Raw genomic sequence first — 27150 nt, forward strand, 5'->3', positions numbered from 1 at the left:
CTTGTAGGATTTATGCTGTACACTCGCTCATAGGATTCATACTGTACAAACGCTTGCACACACTCGTAGGATCCATACTGTGCACACATTTGTTGGATTAAACTGTGCACGCTGGTACGTGCGTGTGGGGTTTGTGCTGCACGCGCGCTTGTAGCATATATTCTGTGCACACGTTCGTGGGGTTCATAATGTACACACACTTATATCACACACTTGTAGGATTTATACTGTACACAGGCTTGTAGGATCATCCTGCACACGTGCTTGTAGGATTTATTCTGCACACGCGCTCGTAGGATTCGTGCGGTACACGTTCGTAGGATTTGTACTGTACACACGCTCGTAGGAATTATACTGTACACATGCTTGCAGGATTTATACTGTACACACGCTTGTAGGATTTATATTGTACACACGCTCGTAAGGTTTTTGCACTGTACACGCTCGTAGGATTTGTTCAGTACGTGCCCTTGTAGGATATATACTGTACGCTCGCTTGTAGGAATTATGATGTACACACGCTCGTAGGAGTTACACTGTACACACGCTCATAGGGTTTTGTACTGTACACACGCTCGTAGGATGTATACTGTGCAGTGTACACACGCTCATAGGGTTTGTACTGTTCACACGCTCGTAGGGTTTATACAGTACACGCTTGTAGGATATGTACTGTGCACTCGCTTGTAGGATTTATACACGCTCATAGGATTTATGCTGTACGTAGGATCTATACAATACATGCGCTCGTAGGCTTTATACAGTACACGCGCTCGTAGGATTCGTGCTGTACACGGGCTCGTAGGATTTGTGCTGCACACTCGCTCGTAGGAATTATACTGTGCAGGCTCGTAGGGTTGTATTGTACATGTGCTCATGAGAACCATGCTGTTCGTGTGCTCGTGGCATACGTCTTGTACATGCGCTTCCGGTGCTTGTGCGGCTCTTGCGCTTGTGGCATTTGTGCCACACGTGTGCTCGTACAGCGCATGTAGTGTTGTTCTGTGCATGGGTACGTGGTCATTGAATTACTGCATGCATGTATTGTTTATCGGTTGTCGTTGGCCATACGCACATGCAGTTTGGTTGTGCATTTGCGCATATAGTTGACCTGAGTATAGGTTCATCAAGTTTGTTGGTTGAGTCACTCATAGCTGTTAGACGGCACAGTTCTATACACATGCACAACATTGTTCCGTACATATCTGTGTATAGTGGGGCCGGGCTTACGTATATAGGTTGTTCTGGGCGTTCGTGTACGCACATTTAATTCATTCGGTCTATACGCTCAGGGTTTCCGTGCATACTCTCATATAGTCTGTCCTGTGCATATGCTCATCCAGTTGGTTTGGACAGTTGCCCAGTTTGTTAGAGGCCATATAGTTTTGTGCATACGCTCATATAACTTGTTCTGGGTGTTCGCTTACGCAGTTCGTTCTGTGCATGTAGTTCGCTTATGCATACAGGTCATTCGGTGAACACGTGCAGTGGTTCGGCCATACGTCCGTATGGTTCTTTCTCTGCACACGAGCATACAATTTGATCGGTGCATACGCTCACATAATTGTTAGGTGCTCATATAGTGTGTTCCGTACATACCAACATATAGTTTGTTCCCTGCATGTTCACATAGTTCGTTTGTGCATATGCCCGTATAGCTTGTTCTTTACGGTCATAGACTCATGCTGTGCATACGCGCACACAGTTCATTCTCGGCATGCTTACTTAGTTCTATACATATGCACATAGTGGTTTCGGCATACGCTTACTTAGTTAGTCCATGCAGACACACTCATAGTTTGTTCTGGCATACGTTCACTCAGTTAGTCCTGTGCATATGCGCAAATAGTTTGTTCTGTGCTTACGCTTATGTAGTTGCCAAGCGCACTCGCTCATAAAGTCTTGTGCATTCACTTACTTAGTCTGTTCCATGGACTTGCTCTGGTAATCGGTTAAGTTGTTCAGTGTTTCTGCTAGTAGTTATTGTTATGTACATATTTGATAGTTTGGTGCATACACTCGCTCGTGTAGTTCATTCCAGCTCACATTCATATAGTTTGTGCGGCACAGGCTCTCATATAGTTTGGTCGGTGTATACGGTCAAGGTGTCTGGTTTGGACATGTGGTCTGGGTGTTATTGATGAATACATGGTCTGGTTGGGTTGCCAGGCCCACGTTCAGTGTCATGTGCAGCATATGTGCCAAGGAGTTATGCTTGGTATATGCTTACGGTATTCATACTCGGTACATGTTCATATACATTCAGCACATACGTTACTTTGGTTGAGGTTTTCAATTTCGGATTGACCAGTCACGTCTACAGGTCGGTCCGGATACAACCTGTCACGGCTTCAGGTTGGCGACAGTGTCATCACATACGTTGTGTTTAGGTAGCAGTTGGGTCAGGCTACAGGTATAGCTTTTTTTTGGATGCCACGTATATACGTCAATCATGGTTACGACCTGTCGCGGCTTGGCGGTGATACTTTTAGTTTTATAGTTAATTGAGTTTTCAGACCTGTCACGTCTACAGGTCGGTTCAGTTACTACTCGACACGGCTTCGGGTTGACGACAATGTTGTGTGTTTTCACAAGTTCATTTAGCATTGGGGGCCACGTATATACGTCAATCATGGTTACGACCTGTCGCGGCTTGGCGGTGATACTTTTGGTTTCATAGTTAATTGAGTTTTCAGACCTGTCACGTCTACAGGCCGATTCAGTTACTACTCGACACGGCTTCGGGTTGACGACAATGTTATGTGTTTTCTCAAGGTCATTTAGCATCAGGGTCATGCATATAGCTTGGTTTCAGTTGAAGTTTTGGCTGTCTTAGCTTCAGGTTGATCATTATTTTGGTTATACGTTGGTTGAGTGTCATGATCAGTCTTGCCGCATGAGTGGTGTCATCACCTGTCACGTCCACAGGTCGGTTACAGTTACAACTTAACACAGTTTTAGGTTGACGACTAGGTAGTTATGTTTTATGTACATATGCACTTGGGATTATGCATACGGTCAGGGTTTGGTTTGTAGCATGTACTCGGAGGAGCTTACACATACACTTTACTTTCCTACTTGGTTTTAATGGGTTTTTGCCACTCTTCTCTTCATCTAGCACGATTAAGTCATACCTAGCGGTGGTTCAGCTCCACATCTCATTGGCACATTCCGACTTGGCCTCCTTGTTTCATTCGATACAGTTAAAGCGGCGCTGAAAGGTGCGCTAAGGATCCAAGCCTTCTTCCCGTCAGCCTTTGTCGGCCGACTCGTTCAGACAGTTAGTAGATGTTCTAGACAGGACCCCCGTTCAGCTACAAAGATAGTCTGTGTTGGAAAGCAGCTTTGTTTCTGGGTTACTATGGCTTCCTCAGACCTGGTGAGTTCTCTAGTAAAACGTAAAATGATATTTGTTGGAGACTGAGCAACTGATATGGAATTCCGATCACTATTAGCTTGAGTTGAGCGCTACTAAAACATCGTTACCTGGGCAAGTCGTTACCATATGCTGCTTTTCCACATTTCATTTCATAGGTAGTGCCCGGTTCGGCTGCTACGTGACCTGTTGTTAACACGCCAGGGAGCCAGTAGGTCGCAGCCGTTATTATTATTCTGAGGTTTTGCTCTCACCACTCCGCAATTTGTTAAAGGACGCATTTTAGTGATAGGCTGTGGGGGGTGACTCGGCTGTGATATCTGGACACCCCCTTCGCATCGGTGCCACCTCATCAGCATCACGTCAGGGGATGCCAGCCCGTGTGATTCGTAATTTGAGTCGCTGAAATCCAAAGTCTGGAAGGTCCCATGCTTTCCAGTTTCTGGTTCTGTAATGTTGTCTTATTTCATAAAGCTTTTTTGTTTCAAATATTGAAGTTTGGCCCTCTATTTTATTCAGGTGTACCTACACGCGGCAGGATATGGCACAACTCAGACTGCCTGTTAGTTAGTATATCAGTGGTTAGGCTGTTAGGTAGGTACGCTACGCATTTGAGCCACCGATCACAAGTGTGAAGGCTAACGCAATTAGCCTGTATTTGTGAGAGGGGGCGGGGTTAATCACTATAAGAACCTGCGGTGCCCCTAGCACAGTACGCCGCGGGTTCTTCACGTCCCACCCAACCCCCCCTCTTTTAAAAAATTAATTTAATCTCTTAGGAGTCTTTTTCTATCTAAGGTATGCCCTCTATTTTATTCAGGTGTACCTACACGCGGCGGTATATGGCACAACTCAGACTGCCTGTTCGTTAGTATATCAGTGGTTAGGCTGTTAGGTAGGTACGCTACGCATTTGAGCCTCCGATCACAAATAAAACATTTAGATAAAATATTTAACAAAAATATACATTATGTTTTAAGTTCCTTTTTCCACTCCTTTTTCCATAATTCCTGAGATAAGTAGTTCTGGCCCTAGAGTGTTATATATATTAGCGTCTGTAGCATGTATCAGGAACATGTTATCATACCTGTGTCTTTTTTACAGAGGACTGATTCCCGGTGAAAAGGTGAACGTGACATATACCCCCGTCAGCTGCAAGAAAGGAACCACGAAACAGGTAATTAATATTTATATTAATTACTGATAACAATCAGGCTAGATGTAAAATCTAGACCTGCAGACATGTCATAGTCTTTCCCGTATACATGAAGATATATGTGTTTTTAATAAGTATATCGTCTATGGACAGCTTTATATATAACACAACCATATCTCAGGTACAGAGATTAGGAACATTCCAAAGTTGACGAGTAAAAAGGTAGCAGAAAGTTGAACATGGGTAACAGGAGTGTCGAGGAGTGTACATGGGTGATAGATGGGTGTACATGGGTGACAGTGGGCGTAGGGAGTGACAGAGGGGTGTACATGGGTGACAGAGAGGTGTTGGGTGTGTAGAGGAGTGTACATGGGTGATAGAGGAGCGTAGAGGAGTGTACATGGTAACAGAGGAGTGGTGTCAGAGGGGTGTAGAGGAGTGTACATGGGTGACAGAGGGGTGTACGGGGTGATAGAAGGGTGTACATAGGTGAAAGAGGTGTGTTGGGGGTGTAGAGATGTGTACTTGGGTGGCAGAGTGGTTTAGAGGAGTGTATATGAGTGATAGATGGGTGTAAATGGGTGAAAGGGGGCGTAGGGGGTGACAGAGTGGTGTACATTGGTGACAGAGAGGTGTTGGGGGTGTAGAGGAGTATACGTGGGTGACAGAGGAGCGCAGAGTAGTATACATGGATAACAGAAGGGTGTAGGGGTGTACATTGGTGATAGAGGGGTGTAGAGGAATGTACATGGGTGACAGAGGAGTGTAGAGGAGTGTAAATGGGTAACAGATGGGTGTAGAGGGGTGTACATGGGTGACAGAGGGGTGTAGAGGAGTGTACATGGATGACAGAGGGGTGTAGAGGAGTGTACATGGGTGACAGAGGGGTGTAGAGGAGTGTACATGGGTGACAGAGGGGTGTAGAGGAGTGTACATGGGTAACAGAGGAGTGTACAGAGGCCTACATTACCATTACTTGATTAACTGTTGTATATTATATAAAACATTTAGATAAAATATTTTACAAAAATATACATTATATTTTAAGTTCCTTTTTCCACTCCTTTTTCCATAATTCCTGAGTTAAGCAGTTCTGGCCCTAGAGTGTTATATATATTAGCGTCTGTAGCATGTATCAGGAACATGTTATCATACCTGTGTCTTTTTTTACAGATGACTGACGCCCGTCGAAAAGGTTAACGGGACATATACCCCCGTCAGCTGCAAGAAAGGAACCACGAAACAGGTAATTAATATTTATATTAATTACTGATAACAATCAGGCTAGATGTAAAATCTAGACCTGCAGACATGTCATAGTCTTTCCCGTATATATGAAGATATATGTGTTTTTAATAAGTATATCGTCTATGGACAGCTTTATATATAACACAACCATATCTCAGGTACAGAGATTAGGAACATTCCAAAGTTGACGAGTAAAAAGGTAGCAGAAAGGGGAACATTGGTAACAGCAGTGTCGAGGAGTGTACATGGGTGGCAGAGTGGTTTAGAGGAGTGTACATGGGTGATAGATGGGTGTACATGGGTGACAGGGGGCCTAGGGGGTGACAGAGGGGTGTAAATAAGTGACAGAGGTGTTAGGTGTGTAGAGGAGTGTACATGGGTAATAGGGGAGCATAGAGGAGTGTACATGGTAACAGAGAAGTGTAGAGGAGTGTACATGGGTGTCAGAGGGGTGTAGAGGAGTGTACATGGGTGACAGAGAAGCGCCGAGGAGTGTACATGGGTAACAGAGGAGTGTACATGGGTGACAGGGGGACGTAGGGGATGAAAGAGGGGAGTACGGGGTGATAGAGGGGTGTACGTAGGTGACAGAGGGGTGTTGGGGTGTAGAGATGTGTACATGGGTGGCAGAGTGGTTTAGAGGAGTGTATATTAGTGATAGATGGGTGTATATTTGTGAAAGGGGGCGTAGGGGGTGACAGAGTGGTGTACATTGGTGACAGAGAGGTGTTGGGGGTGTAGAGGAGTCTACGTGGGTGGCAGAGGAGCGCAGAGTAGTATACATGGATAACAGAAGGGTGTAGGGGTGTACATTGGTGATAGAAGGGTGTAGAGGAGTGTACATGGGTGACGGAGGAGCTTAGAGGAGTGTACATGGGTAACAGATGGGTGTAGAGGGGTGTACATGGGTGACAGAGCGGTGTAGAGGAGTGTACATGGGTGACAGAGGGGTGTAGAGGAGTGTACATGGGTGATAGAGGGGTGTAGAGGAGTGTACATGGGTGACAGAGGGGTGTAGAGGAGTGTACATGGGTAACAGAGGAGTGAAGAGGAGTGTACAGAGGCCTACATTACCATTACTTGATTAACTGTTGTATATTATATAAAACATTTAGATAAAATAGATTACAAAAATATACATTATATTTTAAGTTCCTTTTTCCACTCCTTTTTCCATAATTCCTGAGTTAAGTAGTTCTGGCCCTAGAGTGTTATATATATTAGCGTCTGTAGCATGTATCAGGAACATGTTATCATACCTGTGTCTTTTTTTACAGATGACTGATGCCCGACATATACCCCCGTCAGCTGCAAGAAAGGAACCACGAAACAGGTAATTAATATTTATATTAATTACTGATAACAATCAGGCTAGATGTAAAATCTAGACCTGCAAACATGTCATAGTCTTTCCCGTATATATAAAGATATATGTGTTTTTAATAAGTATATCGTCTATGGACAGCTTTATATATATAACACAACCATATCTCAGGTACAGAGATTAGGAACATTCCAAAGTTGACGAATAAAAAGGTAGCAGAAAGGGGAACATTGGTAACAGCAGTGTCGAGGAGTGTACATGGGTGGCAGAGTGGTTTAGAGGAGTGTACATGGGTGATAGATGGGTGTACATGGGTGACAGGGGGCCTGGGTGTGACAGAGGGGTGTACATGGGTGACAGAGGTGTTGGTTGTGTAGAGGAGTGTACATGGGTAATAGGGGAGCATAGAGGAGTGTACATGGTAACAGAGGAGTGTAGAGGAGTGTAAATGGGTGAAAGAGGAGCGTAAAGGAGTGTACATGGGTAACAGAGGAGTGTACATAGATGACAGGGCGACGTAGGGGGTGATAGAGGGGTGTACGGGGTGATAGAGGGGTGTACATAGGTGACAGAGGGGTGTTGGAGGTGTAGAGGTGTGTACATGGGTGGCAGAGTGGTTCAGAGGAGTGTATATGAGTGATAGATGGGTGTAAATGGGTGAAAGGGGGCGTAGGGGGTGACAGAGTGGTGTACATTGGTGACAGAGGGGTGTTGGGGGTGTAGAGGTGTGTACATGGGTGGCAGAGTGGTTCAGAGGAGTGTATATGAGTGATAGATGGGTGTAAATGGGTGAAAGGGGGCGTAGGGGGTGACAAAGTGGTGTACATTGGTGACAGAGAGGTGTTGGGGGTGTAAAGGAGTGTACGTGGGTGACAGAGGAGCGCAGAGTAGTATCCAAGGATAACAGATGGGTGTAGAGGGGTGTACATGGGTGACAGAGCGGTGTAGAGGAGTGTACATGGGTGACAGAGGGGTGTAGAGGAGTGTACATGGGTGACAGAGGGGTGTAGAGGAGTAAACATGGGTGACAGAGGATCGTAGAGTAGTGTACATGGGTGACAGGGGGACGTAGGGGGTGAAAGAGGGGTGTACGGGGTGATAGAAGGGTGTACATAGGTGACAGTGGGGTGTTGGGGGTGTAGAGATGTGTAGATGGGTGGCAGAGTGGTTAAGAGGAGTGTATATGAGTGATAGATGGTTGTAAATGGGTGAAAGGGGGCGTAGGGGGTGACAGAGTGGTGTACATTGGTGACAGAGGGGTGTTGGGGGTGTAGAGGTGTGTACATGGGTGGCAGAGTGGTTCAGAGGAGTGTATATGAGTGATAGATGGGTGTAAATGGGTGAAAGGGGGCGTAGGGGGTGACAAAGTGGTGTACATTGGTGACATAGAGGTGTTGGGGGTGTAGAGGAGTGTACGTGGGTGACAGAGGAGCGCAGAGTAGTATCCATGGATAACAGAAGGGTGTAGGGGTGTACATTGGTGATAGAGGGGTGTAGAGGAGTGTACATGGGTGACGGAGGAGCTTAGAGGAGTGTAAATGGGTAACAGATGGGTGTAGATGGGTGTACATGGGTGACCTAGCGGTCTAGAGGAGTGTACATGGGTGACAGAGGGGTTTAGAGGAGTGTACATGGGTTACACAGGGGTGTAGAGGAGTGTACATGGGTGACAGAGCATCGTAGAGTAGTGTACATGGGTGACAGGGGGACGTAGGGGGTGAAAGAGGGGTGTACGGGGTGACAGAAGGGTGTACATAGGTGACAGAGGGGTTTTCGAGGTATAGAGATGTGTACATGGGTGGCAGAGTGGTTTAGAGGAGTGTATATGAGTGATAGATGGGTGTAAATGGGTGAAAGGGGGCGAAGGGGGTGACAGAGTGGTGTACATTGGTGACAGAGAGGTGTTGGGGGTGTAGAGGAGTGTACGTGGGTGACATAGGAGCGCAGAGTAGTATACATGGATAACAGAAGGGTGTAGGGGTGTACATTGGTGATAGAAGGGTGTAGAGGAGTGTACATGGGTGACGGAGGAGCTTAGAGGAGTGTAAATGGGTAACAGATGGGTGTAGAGGGGTGTACATGGGTGACAGAGGGGTGTAGAGGAGTGTACATGGGTGACAGAGGGGTGTAGAGGAGTGTACATGGGTGACAAAGGATCGTAGAGTAGTATACATGGATAACAGAAGGGTGTAGGGGTGTACATTGGTGATAGAGGGGTGTTGGGGGTGTAGAGGAGTGTACGTGGGTGCCAAAGGAGCGCAGAGTAGTATACATGGATAACAGAAGGGTGTAGGGGTGTACATTGGTGATAGAGGGGTGTAGAGGAGTGTACATGGGTGACGGAGGAGCTTAGAGGAGTGTAAATGGGTAACAGATGGGTGTAGAGGGGTGTACATGGGTGACAGAGCGGTGTAGAGGAGTGAACATGGGTGACAGAGGGGTGTAGAGGAGTGTACATGGGTGACAGAGGGGTGTAGAGGAGTGTACATGGGTGACAGAGGATCATAGAGTAGTGTACATGGGTGACAGGGGGACATAGGGGGTGAAATAGGGGTGTACGGGGTGATAGAAGGGTGTACACAGGTGACAGAGGGGTGTTGGGGGTGTAGAGGAGTGTACGTGGGTGACAGAGGAGCGCAGAGTAGTATACATGGATAACAGAAGGGTGTAGGGGTGTACATTGGTGATAGAGGGGTGTAGAGGAGTGTACATGGGTGACGGAGGAGCTTAGAGGAGTGTAAATGAGTAACAGATGGGTGTAGAGGGGTGTACATGGGTGACAGAGCGGTGTAGAGGAGTGTACATGGGTGACAGAGGGGTGTAGAGGAGTGTACATGGGTGACAGAGGATCATAGAGTAGTGTACATGGGTGACAGGGGGACATAGGGGGTGAAAGAGTGGTGTACGGGTTGATAGAAGGGTGTACACAGGTGACAGAGGGGTGTTGGGGGTGTAGAGATGTGTACATGGGTGTCAGAGTGGTTTAGAGGAGTGTGTATGAGTGATAGATGGGTGTAAATGGGTGAAAGGGGGCGTAGGGGGTGACACAGTGGTGTACATTGGTGAAAGAGAGGTGTTGGGGGTGTAGAGGAGTGTACGTGGGTGACAGAGGAGCGCAGAGTAGTATACATGGATAACAGAAGGGTGTAGGGGTGTACATTGGTGATAGAAGGGTGTAGAGGAGTGTACATGGGTGACGGAGGAGCTTAGAGGAGTGTAAATGGGTAACAGATGGGTGTAGAGGGGTGTACATGGGTGACAGAGGGGTGTAGAGGAGTGTACATGGGTGACAGAGGGGTGTAGAGGAGTGTACATGGGTGACAAAGGATCGTAGAGTAGTATACATGGATAACAGAAGGGTGTAGTGGTGTACATTGGTGATAGAGGGGTGTTGGGGGTGTAGAGGAGTGTACGTGGGTGACAGAGGAGCGCAGAGTAGTATACATGGATAACAGAAGGGTGTAGGGGTGTACATTGGTGATAGAGGGGTGTAGAGGAGTGTACATGGGTGAGTGTAAATGGGTAACAGATGGGTGTAGAGGGGTGTACATGGGTGACAGAGCGGTGTAGAGGAGTGAATATGGGTGACAGAGGGGTGTAGAGGAGTGTACATGGGTGACAGAGGGGTGTAGAGGAGTATACCTGGGTGACAGAGGATCATAGAGTAGTGTACATGGGTGACAGGGGGACATAGGGGTGAAAGAGGGGTGTACGGGGTGATAGAAGGGTGTACACAGGTGACAGAGGGGTGTTGGGGGTGTAGAGGAGTGTACGTGGGTGACAGAGGAGCGCAGAGTAGTATACATGGATAACAGAAGGGTGTAGGGGTGTACATTGGTGATAGAGGGGTGTAGAGGAGTGTACATGGGTGACGGAGGAGCTTAGAGGAGTGTAAATGGGTAACAGATGGGTGTAGAGGGGTGTACATGGGTGACAGAGCGGTGTAGAGGAGTGTACATGGGTGACAGAGGGGTGTAGAGGAGTGTAGATGGGTGACAGAGGGGTGTAGAGGAGTGTACATGGGTGACAGAGGATCATAAAGTAGTGTACATGGGTGACAGGGGGACGTAGGGGGTGAAAGAGGGGTGTACGGGGTGATAGAAGGGTGTACATAGGTGACAGAGGGGTGTTGGGGGTGTAGAGGTGTGTACATGGGTGGCAGAGTGGTTCAGAGGAGTGTATATGAGTGATAGATGGGTGTAAATGTGTGAAAGGGGGCGTAGGGGGTGACAGAGGGGTGTACATTGGTGACAGAGAAGTGTTGGGGGTGTAGAGGAGTGTACGTGGGTGACAGAGGAGCGCAGAGTAGTATACTTGGATAACAGATGGGTGTAGGGGTGTACATTGGTGATAGAAGGGTGTAGAGTAGTGTACATGGGTGACGGAGGAGCTTAGAGGAGTGTACATGTGTAACAGATGGCTGTAGAGGGGTGTACATGGGTGACAGAGCGGTGTAGAGGAGTGTACATGGGTGACAGAGCGGTGTAGAGGAGTGTACATGAGTGACAAAGGGGTGTAGAGGAGTGTAAATGGGTAACAGATGGGTGTAGAGGGGTGTACATGGGTGACAGAGCGGTGTAGAGGAGTGTACATGGGTGACAGAGGGGTGTAGTGGAGTGTACATGGGTAACAGAGGAGTGAAGAGGAGTGTACAGAGGCCTACATTACCATTACTTGATTAACTGTTGTATATTATATAAAACATTTAGATAAAATATATTACAAAAATATACATTATATTTTAAGTTCCTTTTTCCACTCCTTTTTCCATAATTCCTGAGATAAGTAGTTCTGGCCCTAGAGTGTTATATATATTAGCGTCTGTAGCATGTATCAGGAGCATGTTATCATACCTGTGTCTTTTTTACAGAGGACTGATGCCCGGTAAAAAGGTGAACGTGTCATATACCCCCGTCAGCTGCAAGAAAGGAACCACGAAACAGGTAATTAATATTTATATTAATTACTGATAACAATCAGGCTAGATGTAAAATCTAGACCTGCAGACATGTCATAGTCTTTCCCGTATACATGAAGATATATGTGTTTTTAATAAGTATATCGTCTATGGACAGCTTTATATATAACACAACCATATCTCAGGTACAGAGATTAGGAACATTCCAAAGTTGACGAGTAAAAAGTTAGCAGAAAGGTGAACATGGGTAACAGGAGTGTCGAGGAGTGTACATGGGTGATAGATGGGTGTACATGGGTGACAGTGGGCGTAGGGAGTGACAGAGGGGTGTACATGGGTGACAGAGAGGTGTTGGGTTTGTAGAGGAGTGTACATGGGTGATAGAGGAGCGTAGAGGAGTGTACATGGGAACAGAGGAGTGGTCCCAGAGGGGTGTAGAGGAGTGTACATGGGTGACAGAGGATCGTAGAGTAGTGTACATGGGTGACAGGGGGATGTAGGGGGTGAAAGAGGGGTGTACGGGGTGATAGAAGGGTGTACATAGGTGACAGAGGTGTGTTTGGGGTGTAGAGATGTGTACTTGGGTGGCAGAGTGGTTTAGAGGAGTGTATACGAGTGATAGATGGGTGTAAATGGGTGAAAGGGGGCGTAGGGGGTGACAGAGTGGTGTACATTGGTGACAGAGAGGTGTTGGGGGTGTAGAGGAGTGTACATGGGTGACAGAGGAGCGCAGAGTAGTATACATGGACAACAGAAGGGTGTAGGGGTGTACATTGGTGATAGAGGGGTGTAGAGGAGTGTACATGGGTGAAGGAGGAGTGTAGAGGAGTGTAAATGGGTAACAGATGGGTGTAGAGGGGTTTACATGGGTGACAGAGGGGTGTAGAGGGGTGTACATGGGTGACAGAGGGGTGTAGAGGAGTGTACATGGGTGACAGAGGGGTGTAGAGGAGTGTACATGGGTGACAGAGGGGTGTAGAGGAGTGTACATGGGTGACAGAGGGGTGTAGAGGAGTGTACATGGGTAACAGAGGAGTGTACAGAGGCCTACATTACCATTACTTGATTAACTGTTGTATATTATATAAAACATTTAGATAAAATATTTTACAAAAATATACATTATATTTTTAGTTCCTTTTTCCACTCCTTTTTCCATAATTCCTGAGTTAAGTAGTTCTGGCCCTAGAGTGTTATATATATTAGCGTCTGTAGCATGTATCAGGAACATTTTATCATACCTGTGTCTTTTTTTTCAGATGACTGATGCCCGGTGAAAAGGTGAACGTGACATATACCCCCGTCAGCTGCAAAAAAGGAACCACGAAACAGGTAATTAATATTTATATTAATTACTGGTAACAATCAGGCTAGATGTAAAATCTAGACCTGCAGACATGTCATAGTCTTTCCCGTATATATGAAGATATATGTGTTTTTAATAAGTATATCGTCTATGGACAGCTTTATATATAACACAACCATATCTCAGGTACAGAGATTAGGAACATTCCAAAGTTGACGAGTAAAGAGGTAGCAGAAAGGGGAACATTGGTAACAGCAGTGTCGAGGAGTGTACATGGGTGGCAGAGTGGTTTAGAGGAGTGTACATGGGTGATAGATGGGTGTACATGGGTGACAGGGGGCGTAGGGGGTGACAGAGGGGTGTACATGGGTGACAGAGGTGTTGGGTGTGTAGAGGAGTGTACATGGGTAATAGGGGAGCATAGAGGAGTGTACATGGTAACAGAGGAGTGTAGAGGAGTGTACATGGGTGTCAGAGGGGTGTAGAGGAGTGTTCATTTGTGAAAGAGGAGCGTAGATGAGTGTACATGGGTAACAGAGGAGTGTACATAGATGACAAGGGGACGTAGGAGGTGAAAGAGGGGTGTACGGGGTGATAGAGGGATGTACATAGGTGACAGAGGGGTGTTGGGGGTGTAGAGGTGTGTACATGGGTGGCAGAGTGGTTCAGAGGAGTGTATATGAGTGATAGATGGGTGTAAATGGGTGAAAGGGGGCGTAGGGGGTGAAAGAGTGGTGTACATTGGTGACAGAGGGGTGTTGGGGGTGTAGAGGTGTGTACATGGGTGGCAGAGTGGTTCAGAGGAGTGTATATGAGTGATAGATGGGTGTAAATGGGTGAAAGGGGGCATAGGGGGTGACAGAGTGGTGTACATTGGTGACAGAGAGGTGTTGGGGGTGTATAGGAGTATACGTGGGTGATAGAGGAGCGCAGAGTAGTATCCATGGATAACAGAAGGGTGTAGGGGTGTACATTGGTGATAGAGGGGTGTAGAGGAGTGTACATGGGTGACGGAGGAGCTTAGAGGAGTGTAAATGGGTAACAGATGGGTGCAGAGGGGTGTACATGGGTGACAGAGCTGTGTAGAGGAGTGTACATTGTTGACAGAGGTGTGTAGAGGAGTGTAAATGGGTGACAGAGGGGTGTAGAGGAGTGTACATGGGTGACAGAGGATCATAGAGTAGTGTACATGGGTGACAGGGGGACATAGGGGTGAAAGAGGGGTGTACGGGGTGATAGAAGGGTGTACACAGGTGACAGAGGGGTGTTGGGGGTGTAGAGATGTGTACATGGGTGGCAGAGTGGTTTAGAGGAGTGTATATGAGTTATAGATGGGTGTAAATGGGTGAAAGGGGGCGGAGGGGGTGACAGAGTGGTGTACATTGGTGACAGAGAGGTGTTGGGGGTGTAGAGGAGTGTACGTGGGTGACATAGGAGCGCAGAGTAGTATACATGGATAACAGAAGGGTGTAGGGGTGTACATTGGTGATAGAAGGGTGTAGAGGAGTGTACATGGGTGACGGAGGAGCTTAGAGGAGTGTAAATGGGTAACAGATGGGTGTAGAGGGGTGTCCATGGGTGACAGAGGGGTGTAGAGGAATGTACATGGGTGACAGAGGGGTGTAGAGGAGTGTACATGGGTGACAGAGGATCGTAGAGTAGTATACATGGATAACAGAAGGGTGTAGGGGTGTACATTGGTGATAGAGGGGTGTTGGGGGTGTAGAGGAGTGTACGTGGGTGACAGAGGAGCGCAGAGTAGTATACATGAATAACAGAAGGGTGTAGGGGTGTACATTGGTGATAGAGGGGTGTAGAGGAGTGTACATGGGTGACGGGGGAGCTTAGAGGAGTGTAAATGGGTAACAGATGGGTGTAGAGGGGTGTACATGGGTGACAGAGGGGTGTAGAGGAGTGTACATGGGTGACAGAGGGGTGTAGAGGAGTGTACATGGGTGACAGAGGATCATAGAGTAGTGTACATGGGTGACAGGTGGACATAGGGGGTGAAAGAGGGGTGTACGGGGTGATAGAAGGGTGTACACAGGTGACAGAGGGGTGTTGGGGGTGTAGAGGAGTCTACGTGGGTGGCAGAGGAGCGCAGAGTAGTATACATGGATAACAGAAGGGTGTAGGGGTGTACATTGGTGATAGAGGGGTGTAGAGGAGTGTACATGGGTGACGGGGGAGCTTAGAGGAGTGTAAATGGGTAACAGATGGGTGTAGAGGGGTGTACATGGGTGACAGAGGGGTGTAGAGGAGTGTACATGGGTGACAGAGGGGTGTAGAGGAGTGTACATGGGTGACAGAGGATCATAGAGTAGTGTACATGGGTGACAGGTGGACATAGGGGGTGAAAGAGGGGTGTACGGGGTGATAGAAGGGTGTACACAGGTGACAGAGGGGTGTTGGGGGTGTAGAGATGTGTACATGGGTGTCAGAGTGGTTTAGAGGAGTGATAGATGGGTGTAAATGGGTGAAAGGGGGCGTAGGGGGTGACAGAGTGGTGTACATTAGTGTCAGAGAGGTGTTGGGGGTGTAGAGGAGTGTACGTGGGTGACATAGGAGCGCAGAGTAGTATACATGGATAACAGAAGGGTGTAGGGGGTGTACATTGGTGATAGAAGGGTGTAGAGGAGTGTACATGGGTGACGGAGGAGCTTAGAGGAATGTAAATGGGTAACAGATGGGTGTAGAGGGGTGTACATGGGTGACAGAGCGGTGTAGAGGGGTGTACATGGGTGACAGAGCGGTGTAGAGGAGTGTACATGGGTGACAGAGGGGTGTAGAGGAGTCTACATGGGTGACAGAGGATCATAGAGTAGTGTACATAGGGGACAGGGGGACGTAGGGGGTGAAAGGGGGGTGTACGGGGTGATAGAAGGGTGTACGTAGGTGACAGAGGGGTGTTGGGGTTGTAGAGGTGTGTACATGGGTGGCAGAATGGTTCAGAGGAGTGTATATGAGTGATAGATGGGTGTAAATGGGTGAAAGGGGGCGTAGGGGGTGACAGAGTGGTGTACACTGGTGACAGAGAAGTGTTGGGGGTGTAGAGGAGTGTTCGTGGGTGACAGAGGAGCGCAGAGTAGTATACTTGGATAACAGAAGGGTGTAGGGGTGTACATTGGTGATAGAAGGGTGAAGAGTAGTGTACATGGGTGACGGAGGAGCTTAGAGGAGTGTACATGGGTAACAGATGGGTGTAGAGGGGTGTACATGGGTGACAGAGCGGTGTAGAGGAGTGTACATGGGTGACAGAGCGGTGTAGAGGAGTGTATATGAGTGACAGAGGGGTGTAGAGGAGTGTAAATGGGTAACAGATGGGTGTAGAGGGGTGTACATGGGTGACAGAGCGGTGTAGAGGAGTGTAAATGGGTGACAGAGGGGTGTAGAGGAGTGTACATGGGTGACAGAGGGGTGTAGAGGAGTGTACATGGGTGACAGAGGGGTGTAGAGGAGTGTACATGGGTAACAGAGGAGTGTAGAGGAGTGTACAGAGGCCTACATTACCATTACTTGATTAACTGTTGTATATTATATAAAACATTTAGATAAAATATTTTACAAAAATATACATTATATTTTAAGTTCCTTTTTCCACTCCTTTTTCCATAATTCCTGAGATAAGTAGTTCTGGCCCTAGAGTGTTATATATATTAGCGTCTGTAGCATGTATCAGGAACATGTTATCATACCTGTGTCTTTTTTACAGAGGACTGATGCCCGGTGAAAAGGTGAACGTGTCATATACCCCCGTCAGCTGCAAGAAAGGAACCACGAAACAGGTAATTAATATTTATATTAATTACTGATAACAATCAGGCTAGATGTAAAATCTAGACCTGCAGACATGTCATAGTCTTTCCCGTATACATGAAGATATATGTGTTTTTAATAAGTATATCGTCTATGGACAGCTTTCTATATAACACAACCATATCTCAGGTACAGAGATTAGGAACATTCCAAAGTTGACGAGTAAAAAGGTAGCAGAAAGGTGAACATGGGTAACAGGAGTGTCGAGGAGTGTACATGGGTGATAGATGGGTGTACATGGGTGACAGTTGGCGTAGGGAGTGACAGAGGGGTGTACATGGGTGACAGAGAGGTGTTGGGTGTGTAGAGGAGCGTACATGGGTGATAGAGGAGCGTAGAGGAGTGTAGATGGGAACAGAGGAGTGGTCCCAGAGGGGTGTAGAGGAGTGTACATGGGTGACAGAGGATCGTAGAGTAGTGTACATGGTTGACAGGGGGACGTAGGGGGTGAAAGAGGGGTGTACGGGGTGATAGAAGGGTGTACATAGGTGACAGAGGTGTGTTGGGGGTGTAGAGATGTGTACTTGGGTGGCAGAGTGGTTTATAGGAGTGTATATGAGTGATAGATGGGTGTAAATGGGTGAAAGGGGGCGTAGGGGGTGACAGAGTGGTGTACATTGGTGACAGAGAGGTGTTGGGGGTGTAGAGAAGTGTACGTGGGTGACAGAGGAGCGCAGAGTAGTATACATGGATAACAGAAGGGTGTAGGGGTGTACATTGGTGATAGAGGGGTGTAGAGGAGTGTACATGGGTGACGGAGGAGTGTAGAGGAGTGTAAATGGGTAACAGATGGGTGTAGAGGGGTGTACATGGGTGACAGAGGGGTGTAGAGGGGTGTACATGGGTGACAGAGGGGTGTAGAGGAGTGTACATGGGTGACAGAGGGGTGTAGAGGAGTGTACATGGGTGACAGAGGGGTGTAGAGGAGTGTACATGGGTGACAGAGGGGTGCAGAGGAGTGTACATGGGTAACAGAGGAGTGTACAGAGGCCTACATTACCATTACTTGATTAACTGTTGTATATTATATAAAACATTTAGATAAAATATTTTACAAAAATATACATTATATTTTAAGTTCCTTTTTCCACTCCTTTTTCCATAATTCCTGAGTTAAGTAGTTCTGGCCCTAGAGTGTTATATATATTAGCGTCTGTAGCATGTATCAGGAACATGTTATCATACCTGTGTCTTTTTTTACAGATGACTGATGCCCGGTGAAAAGGTGAACGTGTCATATACCCCCGTCAGCTGCAAGAAAGGAACCACGAAACAGGTAATTAATATTTATATTAATTACTGATAACAATCAGGCTAGATGTAAAATCTAGACCTGCAGACATGTCATAGTCTTTCCCGTATATATGAAGATATATGTGTTTTTAATAAGTATATCGTCTATGGACAGCTTTATATATAACACAACCATATCTCAGGTACAGAGATTAGGAACATTCCAAAGTTGACGAGTAAAAAGGTAGCAGAAAGTGGAACATTGGTAACAGCAGTGTCGAGGAGTGTACATCGGTGGCAGACTGGTTTAGAGAGGAGTGTACATGGGTGACAGGGGGACGTGGAGGTGAAAGAGGGGAGCACGGGGTGATAGAGGGGTGTACATAGGTGACAGAGGGGTGTTGGGGGTGTAGAGATGTGTACATGGGTGGCAGAGTGGTTCAGAGGAGTGTATATGAGTGATAGATGGGTGTAAATGGGTGAAAGGGGGCGTAGGGGGTGACAGAGTGGTGTACATTGGTGACAGAGAGGTGTTGGGGGTATAGAGGAGTGTACGTGGGTGACAGAGGTGCGCAGAGTAGTATACATGGATAACAGAAGGGTGTAGAGGTGTACATTGGTGATAGAAGGGTGTAGAGGAGTGTACATGGGTGACGGAGGAGCTTAGAGGAGTGTACATGGGTAACAGATGGGTGTAGAGGGGTGTACATGGGTGACAGAGGAGCTTAGAGGAGTGTAAATGGGTAACAGATGGGTGTAGAGGGGTGTACATGGGTGACAGAGTGGTGTAGAGGAGTGTACATGGGTGACAGAGCGGTGTAGAGGAGTGTAAATGGGTGACAGAGGGGTGTAGAGGAGTGTACATGGGTGACAGAGGGGTGTAGAGGAGTGTACATGGGTGACAGAGGGGTGTAGAGGAGTGTACATGGGTAACAGAGGAGTGTAGAGGAGTGTACAGAGGCCTACATTACCATTACTTGATTAACTGTTGTATATTATATAAAACATTTAGATAAAATATTTAACAAAAATATACATTATATTTTAAGTTCCTTTTTCCACTCCTTTTTCCATAATTCCTGAGATAAGTAGTTCTGGCCCTAGAGTGTTATATATATTAGCGTCTGCAGCATGTATCAGGAACATGTTATCATACCTGTGTCTTTTTTACAGAGAACTGATGCCCGGTGAAAAGGTGAACGTGACATATACCCCCGTCAGCTGCAAGAAAGGAACCACGAAACAGGTAATTAATATTTATATTAATTACTGATAACAATCAGGCTAGATGTAAAATCTAGACCTGCAGACATGTCATAGTCTTTCCCGTATACATGAAGATATGTGGTAAGGCCTGCGCAGCTGGCCTGTATTTGTGGGAGGAGCGGGCTGCCTTTAAAAACTCACGGCCGCCTCACATTCGGACGCCGTGGGTTTTTCGGTCGAGGGTCCGTCACGGGATTTCAACAGGGCGTGGCGTTACGTCCACGTCGGTCACCTGACTGCATTTGTCAGCTGACCGCACGGGTCAGCTGACCGGAAGGTCGTTCCAGCCGGCATGGTAGTGGTAAGTGGCCGCGGCTGACCGGGGGTAACGCTGACTGTCCCCGACTCCGGAGGTAAGCCGGAGTTCAGGGGAACCCTTGGTCAGCCCGGCCCCTGGTTATTACGTCACGGGCGTTGTCATGTCAGACTTGCCGTCTCGGGCAAGTGGTTACACCCTGCCGGTAGGTGTCTGCTCCTCTCTCCAGTGCTGCCTTCCGTGGCAGGTGCAGGAGGCTCACTTTGTGCGCTCCATTTGCCGTGGGGGGCTGTACTGCTGGAAGGTCTTTATGTATCTCCAGCGTCTCTGCGGGGCTTGCGCGTCCTTCCGCCCAGTCGGGCTCGCCGCTCCGCTCCACCGTGTGGGCTTGTGCTCCCCCCCCCGCAGCTGCCGGTCTGGTCGGTCAGCTGCGCTTGCCTCCATCCTGTGTCTCCTAAACTAACTTCCTCACAGTGTTCTTTTTATTTATATTTATACTTCAGTGTTTCCCGGCGGTTCGGCTGTTGCGGAGCTGCAGGTCTCATTTATACTGTGCTCCATTACACTGCAGGGGTGGATGGGGGCATGCTTAGCAGTGTTAATACTGTCTCCTTCTTCCTTCTCCCCCCTCTCCCCCGCAGTTACTTGTATCCCTCGGTGTGTTGCAAGTTGTCAGCAGCCAGGTATAGTCATCCGACTTGGAGCTACGCTTCAGGTGGGGGTTCTATCCTTAATATACGGGAAAGGTGTATTGTTTAGCTTGGTGCCTGTTACTTTACTATCAAATTCATTTTCATGCTTTTCACTACATAAAAAAAAATAAAAAAAAATTATAATAATAATTTATAAAATGTATTCGCTTTATAGTCATTCCATGCACGTTCCTATACATAGACGGTCATGTAGTTGTGCCAGGCACACGCTTCATCGTTCCGCGCATACGCTCATATAGTTGTCTGTGTTCACACTCTTATAAGTTAATTTACATAACATGTGGTCCGTGCATATAGTTGGTTAGTACATACTCATATAATTTGTTCGCTATTGTAATTTGTTCCACACATTTGTCTTATTCTTGTTCCAGATACATGCCCTCATAGTTGTCGTACACACATTTATACCATACACGCATTTATAATAGTCATGCTGTACGCATGCGGATAGGATTCATGCCGTACACATCCTGGTAGGACCCATGTCATACACACGTTCGTATGATTTATTCTGTACATACGTTATAGGATTTATGCTCTACACACTCTGGTAGGATTTATGCCGTACACACATAGGCGTGCGCAGCCTATTGCATTAGGGTGTGCACCCTAAAGCACAAACTCACGCAGCACACGCGTGTGTGTGATATATACACACACTCTTGCTTGCATGCACACATACATAAACATACCTACACTCATAAATATCAATACAAACAAAATTAAAAACTTTATTAAAACTTTTTTTTGGATTGGAGGCTCCATTATACATACACTGTACAGCAATCATACCTCCATTATACATACACTGTGACTGTACAGCAATCATACATCCAATCCATTAATAATGGATTGGATGTATAATTGCTGTACAGTCACAGACAGTGTATGTATAATGGATGTATGCTTGCTGTACAGTGTATGTATAATGGATGTATGATTGCTGTACAGTGTATGTATAATGGATGCATGATTGCTGTACAGTGTATGTATAATGGATGTATGCTTGCTGTACAGTGTATGTATAATGGAGGTATGATTGCTGTACAGTGTATGTATAATGGAGGTATGATTGCTGTACAGTGTATGTATAATGGAGGTATGCTTGCTGTACAGTGTATGTATAATGGAGGTATGCTTGCTGTACAGTGTATGTATAATGGAGGTATGCTTGCTGTACAGTGTATATATAATGGATGTATGATTGCTGTACAGTGTATGTATAATGGATGTATGCTTGCTGTACAGTGTATGTATAATGGATGTATGATTGCTGTACAGTGTATGTATAATGGATGTATGATTGCTGTACAGTGTATGTATAATGGTGGTATGCTTGCTGTACAGTGTATGTATAATGGTGGTATGCTTGCTGTACAGTGTATGTATAATGGTGGTATGCTTGCTGTACAGTGTATGTATAATGGATGTATGATTGCTGTACAGTGTATGTATAATGGATGTATGATTGCTGTACAGTGTATGTATAATGGATGTATGATTGCTGTACAGTGTAAGTATAATGGAGGTATGATTGCTGTACAGTGTGTGTATAATGGACAGGGCCGTCTTTAATTTTGATTGGACCCTGGGCAAGCAATTTTTTTTGGTCCCCCCGGTCCCCCACCCCCATCCCACACACACTCGGGATCAGTACAGGATCAGTAATGTAATGTATGTACACAGTGACCTCACCAGCAGAATAGTGAGCACAGCTCTGGAGTATAATACAGGATATAACTCAGGATCAGTACAGGATAAGTAATGTAATATATGTACACAGTGACCTCACCAGCAGAATAGTGAGTGCAGCTCTGGAGTATAATACAGGATATAACTCAGGATCAGTACAGGATAAGTAATGTAATGTATGTACACAGTGACCTCACCAGCAGAATAGTGAGTACAGCTCTAGAGTATAATACAGGATATAACTCAGGATCAGTACAGGATAAGTAATGTAATGTATGTACACAGTGACCCCACCAGCAGAATAGTGAGTACTGCTCAGGAGTATAATACAGGATATAACTCTGTGAGCGTTTGGTGTGCTCGACCTTGAGAGTGATCCACCTCTCTCCCAGGAGCGACCTTCCTTTCCCCAGAAGGAGGGTTCGTTTCCTGGTATGAGCGAGGAGCGGAGAACCCCAACACCTGCCCCCCGAAGTAGGTCCGCGGGGGGCAGGGGGAGCCAGCGACCAGATGCAGAGGGACCAGCATCAGGAACTGCACCAGAGGTCTCTGGGTTAAGGCGCTCTGCCAGGAGATGCAGCGATGTATCTCCAGCACCTCCTGAGCCCATGGAGACGAAGAGTAGCCGCAAGGCTGCTCCAACAAAAGGTACTACAGGTACTATGGACTGTGATACTCCTCCTGGAGCAAAGCCAAATGCCCATGGAGGTGTGGAGGAGGATTGGGCAATGCCCAGGGCCCAGGAGCCTGGAACCACCTATGGATCCCGTGTTGCAGAGATACTTCAGGGATATAAAGAAGCAAGGAGCAGCTTGTATAGGCTCCAGGAGGAGGTACAGGAGGCAAAAGCCTTAATGGAAACTGCGTCAAAACGCCAGAAGGCTGAGCTGTCAGCAAGGATTAAACAGCTTAAAACCAGCATCAGCAATCTAAAGAAAAGGAAAACTTTTATTTTGGAGAACAGCGGGCCATTTAAAGAAAAGCTTCAGAATGAAGATCGCTTTGCGGAAAAGGAGAGGGAGAAGCAAAGAAAGCTGAGGGGGCTTCAGCCACGGGTGGAGGAGGAAGGAGACGTTGCGGAGGCCGATAATGTTGAGCCAAATCCACCCGGGGGTCTGCAACATCTCACCCCATACAGTGGGCTCCCTGCAGGGCAAGTGGCAATGTCATCTGGCTGCGGCCCTGGTGGTTCGGGGGATGAGAGTAGCACCAGTCACCAGGGAGGGGCGCTGATGGCCCAGATCCAGCTCCTGGAGTCCCCAGGTCGCCTCCAGGACTTCACGTTTGGACATGAGTTACCAGAGGAGGCACCTGGGGGAAGGAAAAAGAAGAAGTCAAAGAAGACCAAGCTCCAGGAGCAGGTAACATTTGTATATACCCCCCTCCCTGAGCCCCCCGGACTGGCCGCAGGGTCAGCTCACTGTGTGAACCCCATTTCTCAGCCCAGCCTGAGTTCTGCTGTGGACTCAGTGCAGGAGAGTGGGGAGAGTATGGAGCCTAGTGTGGCGGTGAGCTCCATAGCTGTTTGCAGTAACAGTGGTGGAGCAGACAGTGTATCGGCTGTGAGGTCGGACAGTGATATTTGCCCAGCGATGGGCAGTAAAGGCTCTAGCACATTGGGTTGCTCCCTAACGGGAGGGGGGGGGCGATTTTGTGCCAGAGTCGGCTGCGGGAGCTCCGGTGGCTCTGAGCGTTGGCACTGCTGTTCCTTTGGAGCAGCGGTGTCGTCGTGGAGGAGCTGCCGGGGCTAAGATGTCTTCGCCTCCCAGAAAAACTGGACTAAACTGGATCCAGATCAGCGGCGCCCAGGAGCAGGAAACTCCAGTACTGATGAGGCGGAGGGTACCAATAAAAACAGGGCTGGGGCCGCTAATAAGCAGGCTAGGCAGGCTTCCCGGTCCTTGTATAAGGGACCGGTGACCTGTCCTGTGGTGGTGGCTCCAGCTCTGGTACCCAGTGATGCTGATGGTACAAAATCTGCACCAGAACACACCGGTCCAGCCAGTATGAGTGAGAAAGTTAATGTAAAAGTGAATGAAGGAGTGAATGTATCTGTTAATAATCTGTCTGGGGCTTTGAATGGTGGTTTGGGCTGTAGCACGGGTGGAGGTATGGGGGGCACATTAGCTAAAACATGTGACAATGGTTTGGGTATGGATTATGTGGAGGAGGGTGGTGAAGGGGCGCAGATTAGTGGTGGGGATGTAGGGCCTGGTCCAGTTGCACCCCCAGCGGTGGCAGCACCGGTACGCAGCTACGCAAATGTCACCGCTGGGGGGAGGGGGGCACCTTCCTCGTCCTCTGGCTCTGGGGAGAGCAGTTTGCAGCAGCGTCTCCTGGGGGCCTTAAGGAGAGGGGAGAGATCGATCAATGTAGAGGGTAGGGAGGTTGATCTATCCTTCTGGATAGAGAGACATGGTCTTTCAGCCTTCCGAGAGGAAAGAGGGGGGGATAATGTGTGGTCCCTCCCTACAGCCGGGCCAGGTGGTCTCCGTAGGAATGTGGTCCGGCTGAGGTGGAGAGGCAGTGATACATGTCCTCCAAGATCTAAAGTTGTTGAGCTTCTGCTGAAGTTGGGCTTTAAGGCAGCTGACATCTACGCCTTAATACATCCTTATGGTACCCCTGAGTTTGATATCAGCTTTGTTCGGCCGGAGGGGCTTGAGCTCTTCTGGTCGAATTATGAGCTGATAAAGAACGAACCCGGCTGGCGAGACTTTGCCATTCAGGCGGTGTCTCGCCAAAATAATGTCAAGAAAGTGACCGTTTTAACCCGTAACGAATCACTCTCTTGTATTGACATCATGACGTGGCTAGGTCGGTATGGAGAGGTGGTGGAGGTCCCAAAAAAGAACAGGGATGAATATGGCATCTGGTCAGGGGCCTGGACGTTTATGGTCAAACTGAGGCGTTCAGGAAACACAGTTACCCATATACCATCTGCGACCTTCCTCGGAAGAGATCGTATCCAGATCTTCTACCAGGGTCAGCCGAAGCTCTGTCACAGATGTGGTGACCCCACACATTTTAGTGCCAATTGCACTGTGCAGAAGTGCACTCTGTGTGGGGAAATAGGCCATCTCGCTGCATCTTGTGCGGAGATTAGGTGTCACCTGTGTAGTGACTTAGGTCACCCATTCAGTCGCTGCCCTCGTTCCTTTGTCAACGCGGTTGTTGCCCCGGTGGGAGTAAGCCTTGAGGTGGATTTTGCTGGGGCGATGGCCGTCGGGGATGAAGGGGTGCAGGGGCCAGGGAAGAAAAGTAAGCAGAAGACGCCTGCCCAACTGAGGCGTCTCAAGAAGCGCCAAAGGGATAGGGAGATTCAGGACTCACAGGAGCATCAACCAACTGGGGTGACTCCTGATCCTGTCCCTGCGGCCAGTCTTACTGCTGAGGCCCTGGGGGATAGTGAACTGGATGAGGAGATTGGGAGGATCCACAAAGAGGGGGATGCCGTCTCCTCACTGTCCTCCCATGGTGAGAGCGCGGATGAGGACAGTGGGGGATGGGCAGAAACAAAGCGGGGTACTCGGAGGAATAAAAAAAGAGGAGATGTAATATCTTCTCCCACCCGCCAGATGCCAAAGGAAGGTACAACTGATCTCCCTCTGATTGGTCTCTCCAACCGGTTCCGAGCCCTCCGCGACATTTCCTCTTCGGAGGGGGAGGAGGCGGGGGGTGAGGTTCCGGATGTTGCGGGGGGCTCACAGGAGACGCTGAGTCCTCTCTCCCTGGGGAATCTTTGTCTTCAGGGGGGGAGACTGGCCCAGAGTCAGGGGACGAGGAAAATGTATATAATGGGAAAATGGACACATCCATCTCACTAAAAAGGGGTAAACCATCATCTGATGAGGAGGGTGGTGGGGTGGATGGGAAGGATGGTGGTAAAAAGAAAGCTGTCTAACTCAATCACCCTCGATGGCGGCACCCTCTCCGTTGACTCTGGCATCCATTAATGTTGCCAGCATTAAGTCAGATACAGCTCGATTTGCGGCCTATGATTTTTTTGCCCATATTAATGCTGATATTTTATTTTTGCAGGAGACCAGGCTAACAGATATGTCATCTATCTACAAGGCTAAAAGAGAGTGGAGGAATGGGCCCTCCTACTGGTCTCTTGGGGCCGAGCCGTATAGCGGAGTGGCGGTCCTTTTTACTTCAGCGGTAGAATGCCGACGGGTTATCGAGTTAGAAATGGGGAGGTGCCTGATCTTAGATGTCCTCATGAAGGGACAAGAACTTCGCCTTATTAACATCTACGGCCCACAGTCTAAGTGGGACCGGAAGTGTCTCTTTATGAGGATCAAGCCCTATCTTTTTACAAGTCGGCAGGTGGTCTTTGGAGGGGACTTCAATGCTGTCACGAGGCCCCAAGATAGGGGAGGTTCCAGAGACAAGCTGACTTATGATAGCGTCGCCCTTAATAGCATAGCAAGTGAGGCTCGCCTGGTGGATGTCCACATCCGGTACACCCCAGGCCACGCGGGATTCACCTATCATAGGGGTAGTTGTAGGTCTAGGATAGACAGGTTTTATTTGAAGGAGGAAGCCGTCTCTTCAGCAGTATCTGTTGTTGAGGTGGAGTTCTCCGATCACTGTTTAATTTTGTTTTCTCTGAATGTCACAGAGACCCCCCGGATGGGCAGAGGCTATTGGAAGCTGAATTCGTCTCTCTTGGAAGAAGCGGAGATAAGACAGTCCTTTGAGGATTTTCTTCAGAGCCAGGTACCATTGCTGGGCCTTTGTAGCAGTAAGTCAGAGTGGTGGGAGATCTTCAAAAAAAGGGTTGCGAGATTCTTCCGCCAGCTCTCGGGCCTCAGAAGCCTAAACAAGTACCGTTTGTACC

General features: G+C 47.8%; 2 long non-coding RNA genes across 2 annotated transcripts; one reads left to right on the forward strand and one right to left on the reverse strand.

The window, feature by feature from the left end:
* Positions 1–4465: 4465 nt before the first annotated feature.
* LOC130322470 (uncharacterized) lies at positions 4466–12007 on the reverse strand. Its single transcript, XR_008867975.1, has 4 exons — positions 11958–12007; positions 7040–7088; positions 5688–5753; positions 4466–4528 (listed from the first exon to the last, which is right to left on the reverse strand). It is a non-coding gene; the product is annotated as an uncharacterized LOC130322470 (long non-coding RNA).
* LOC130322469 (uncharacterized) lies at positions 6139–19617 on the forward strand. Its single transcript, XR_008867974.1, has 4 exons — positions 6139–7113; positions 17041–17113; positions 18348–18420; positions 19551–19617. It is a non-coding gene; the product is annotated as an uncharacterized LOC130322469 (long non-coding RNA).
* Positions 19618–27150: the final 7533 nt, after the last annotated feature.

This window comes from Hyla sarda, unplaced genomic scaffold, assembly GCF_029499605.1.
Source record: "Hyla sarda isolate aHylSar1 unplaced genomic scaffold, aHylSar1.hap1 scaffold_2340, whole genome shotgun sequence".
NCBI lineage: Eukaryota > Metazoa > Chordata > Amphibia > Anura > Hylidae > Hyla > Hyla sarda.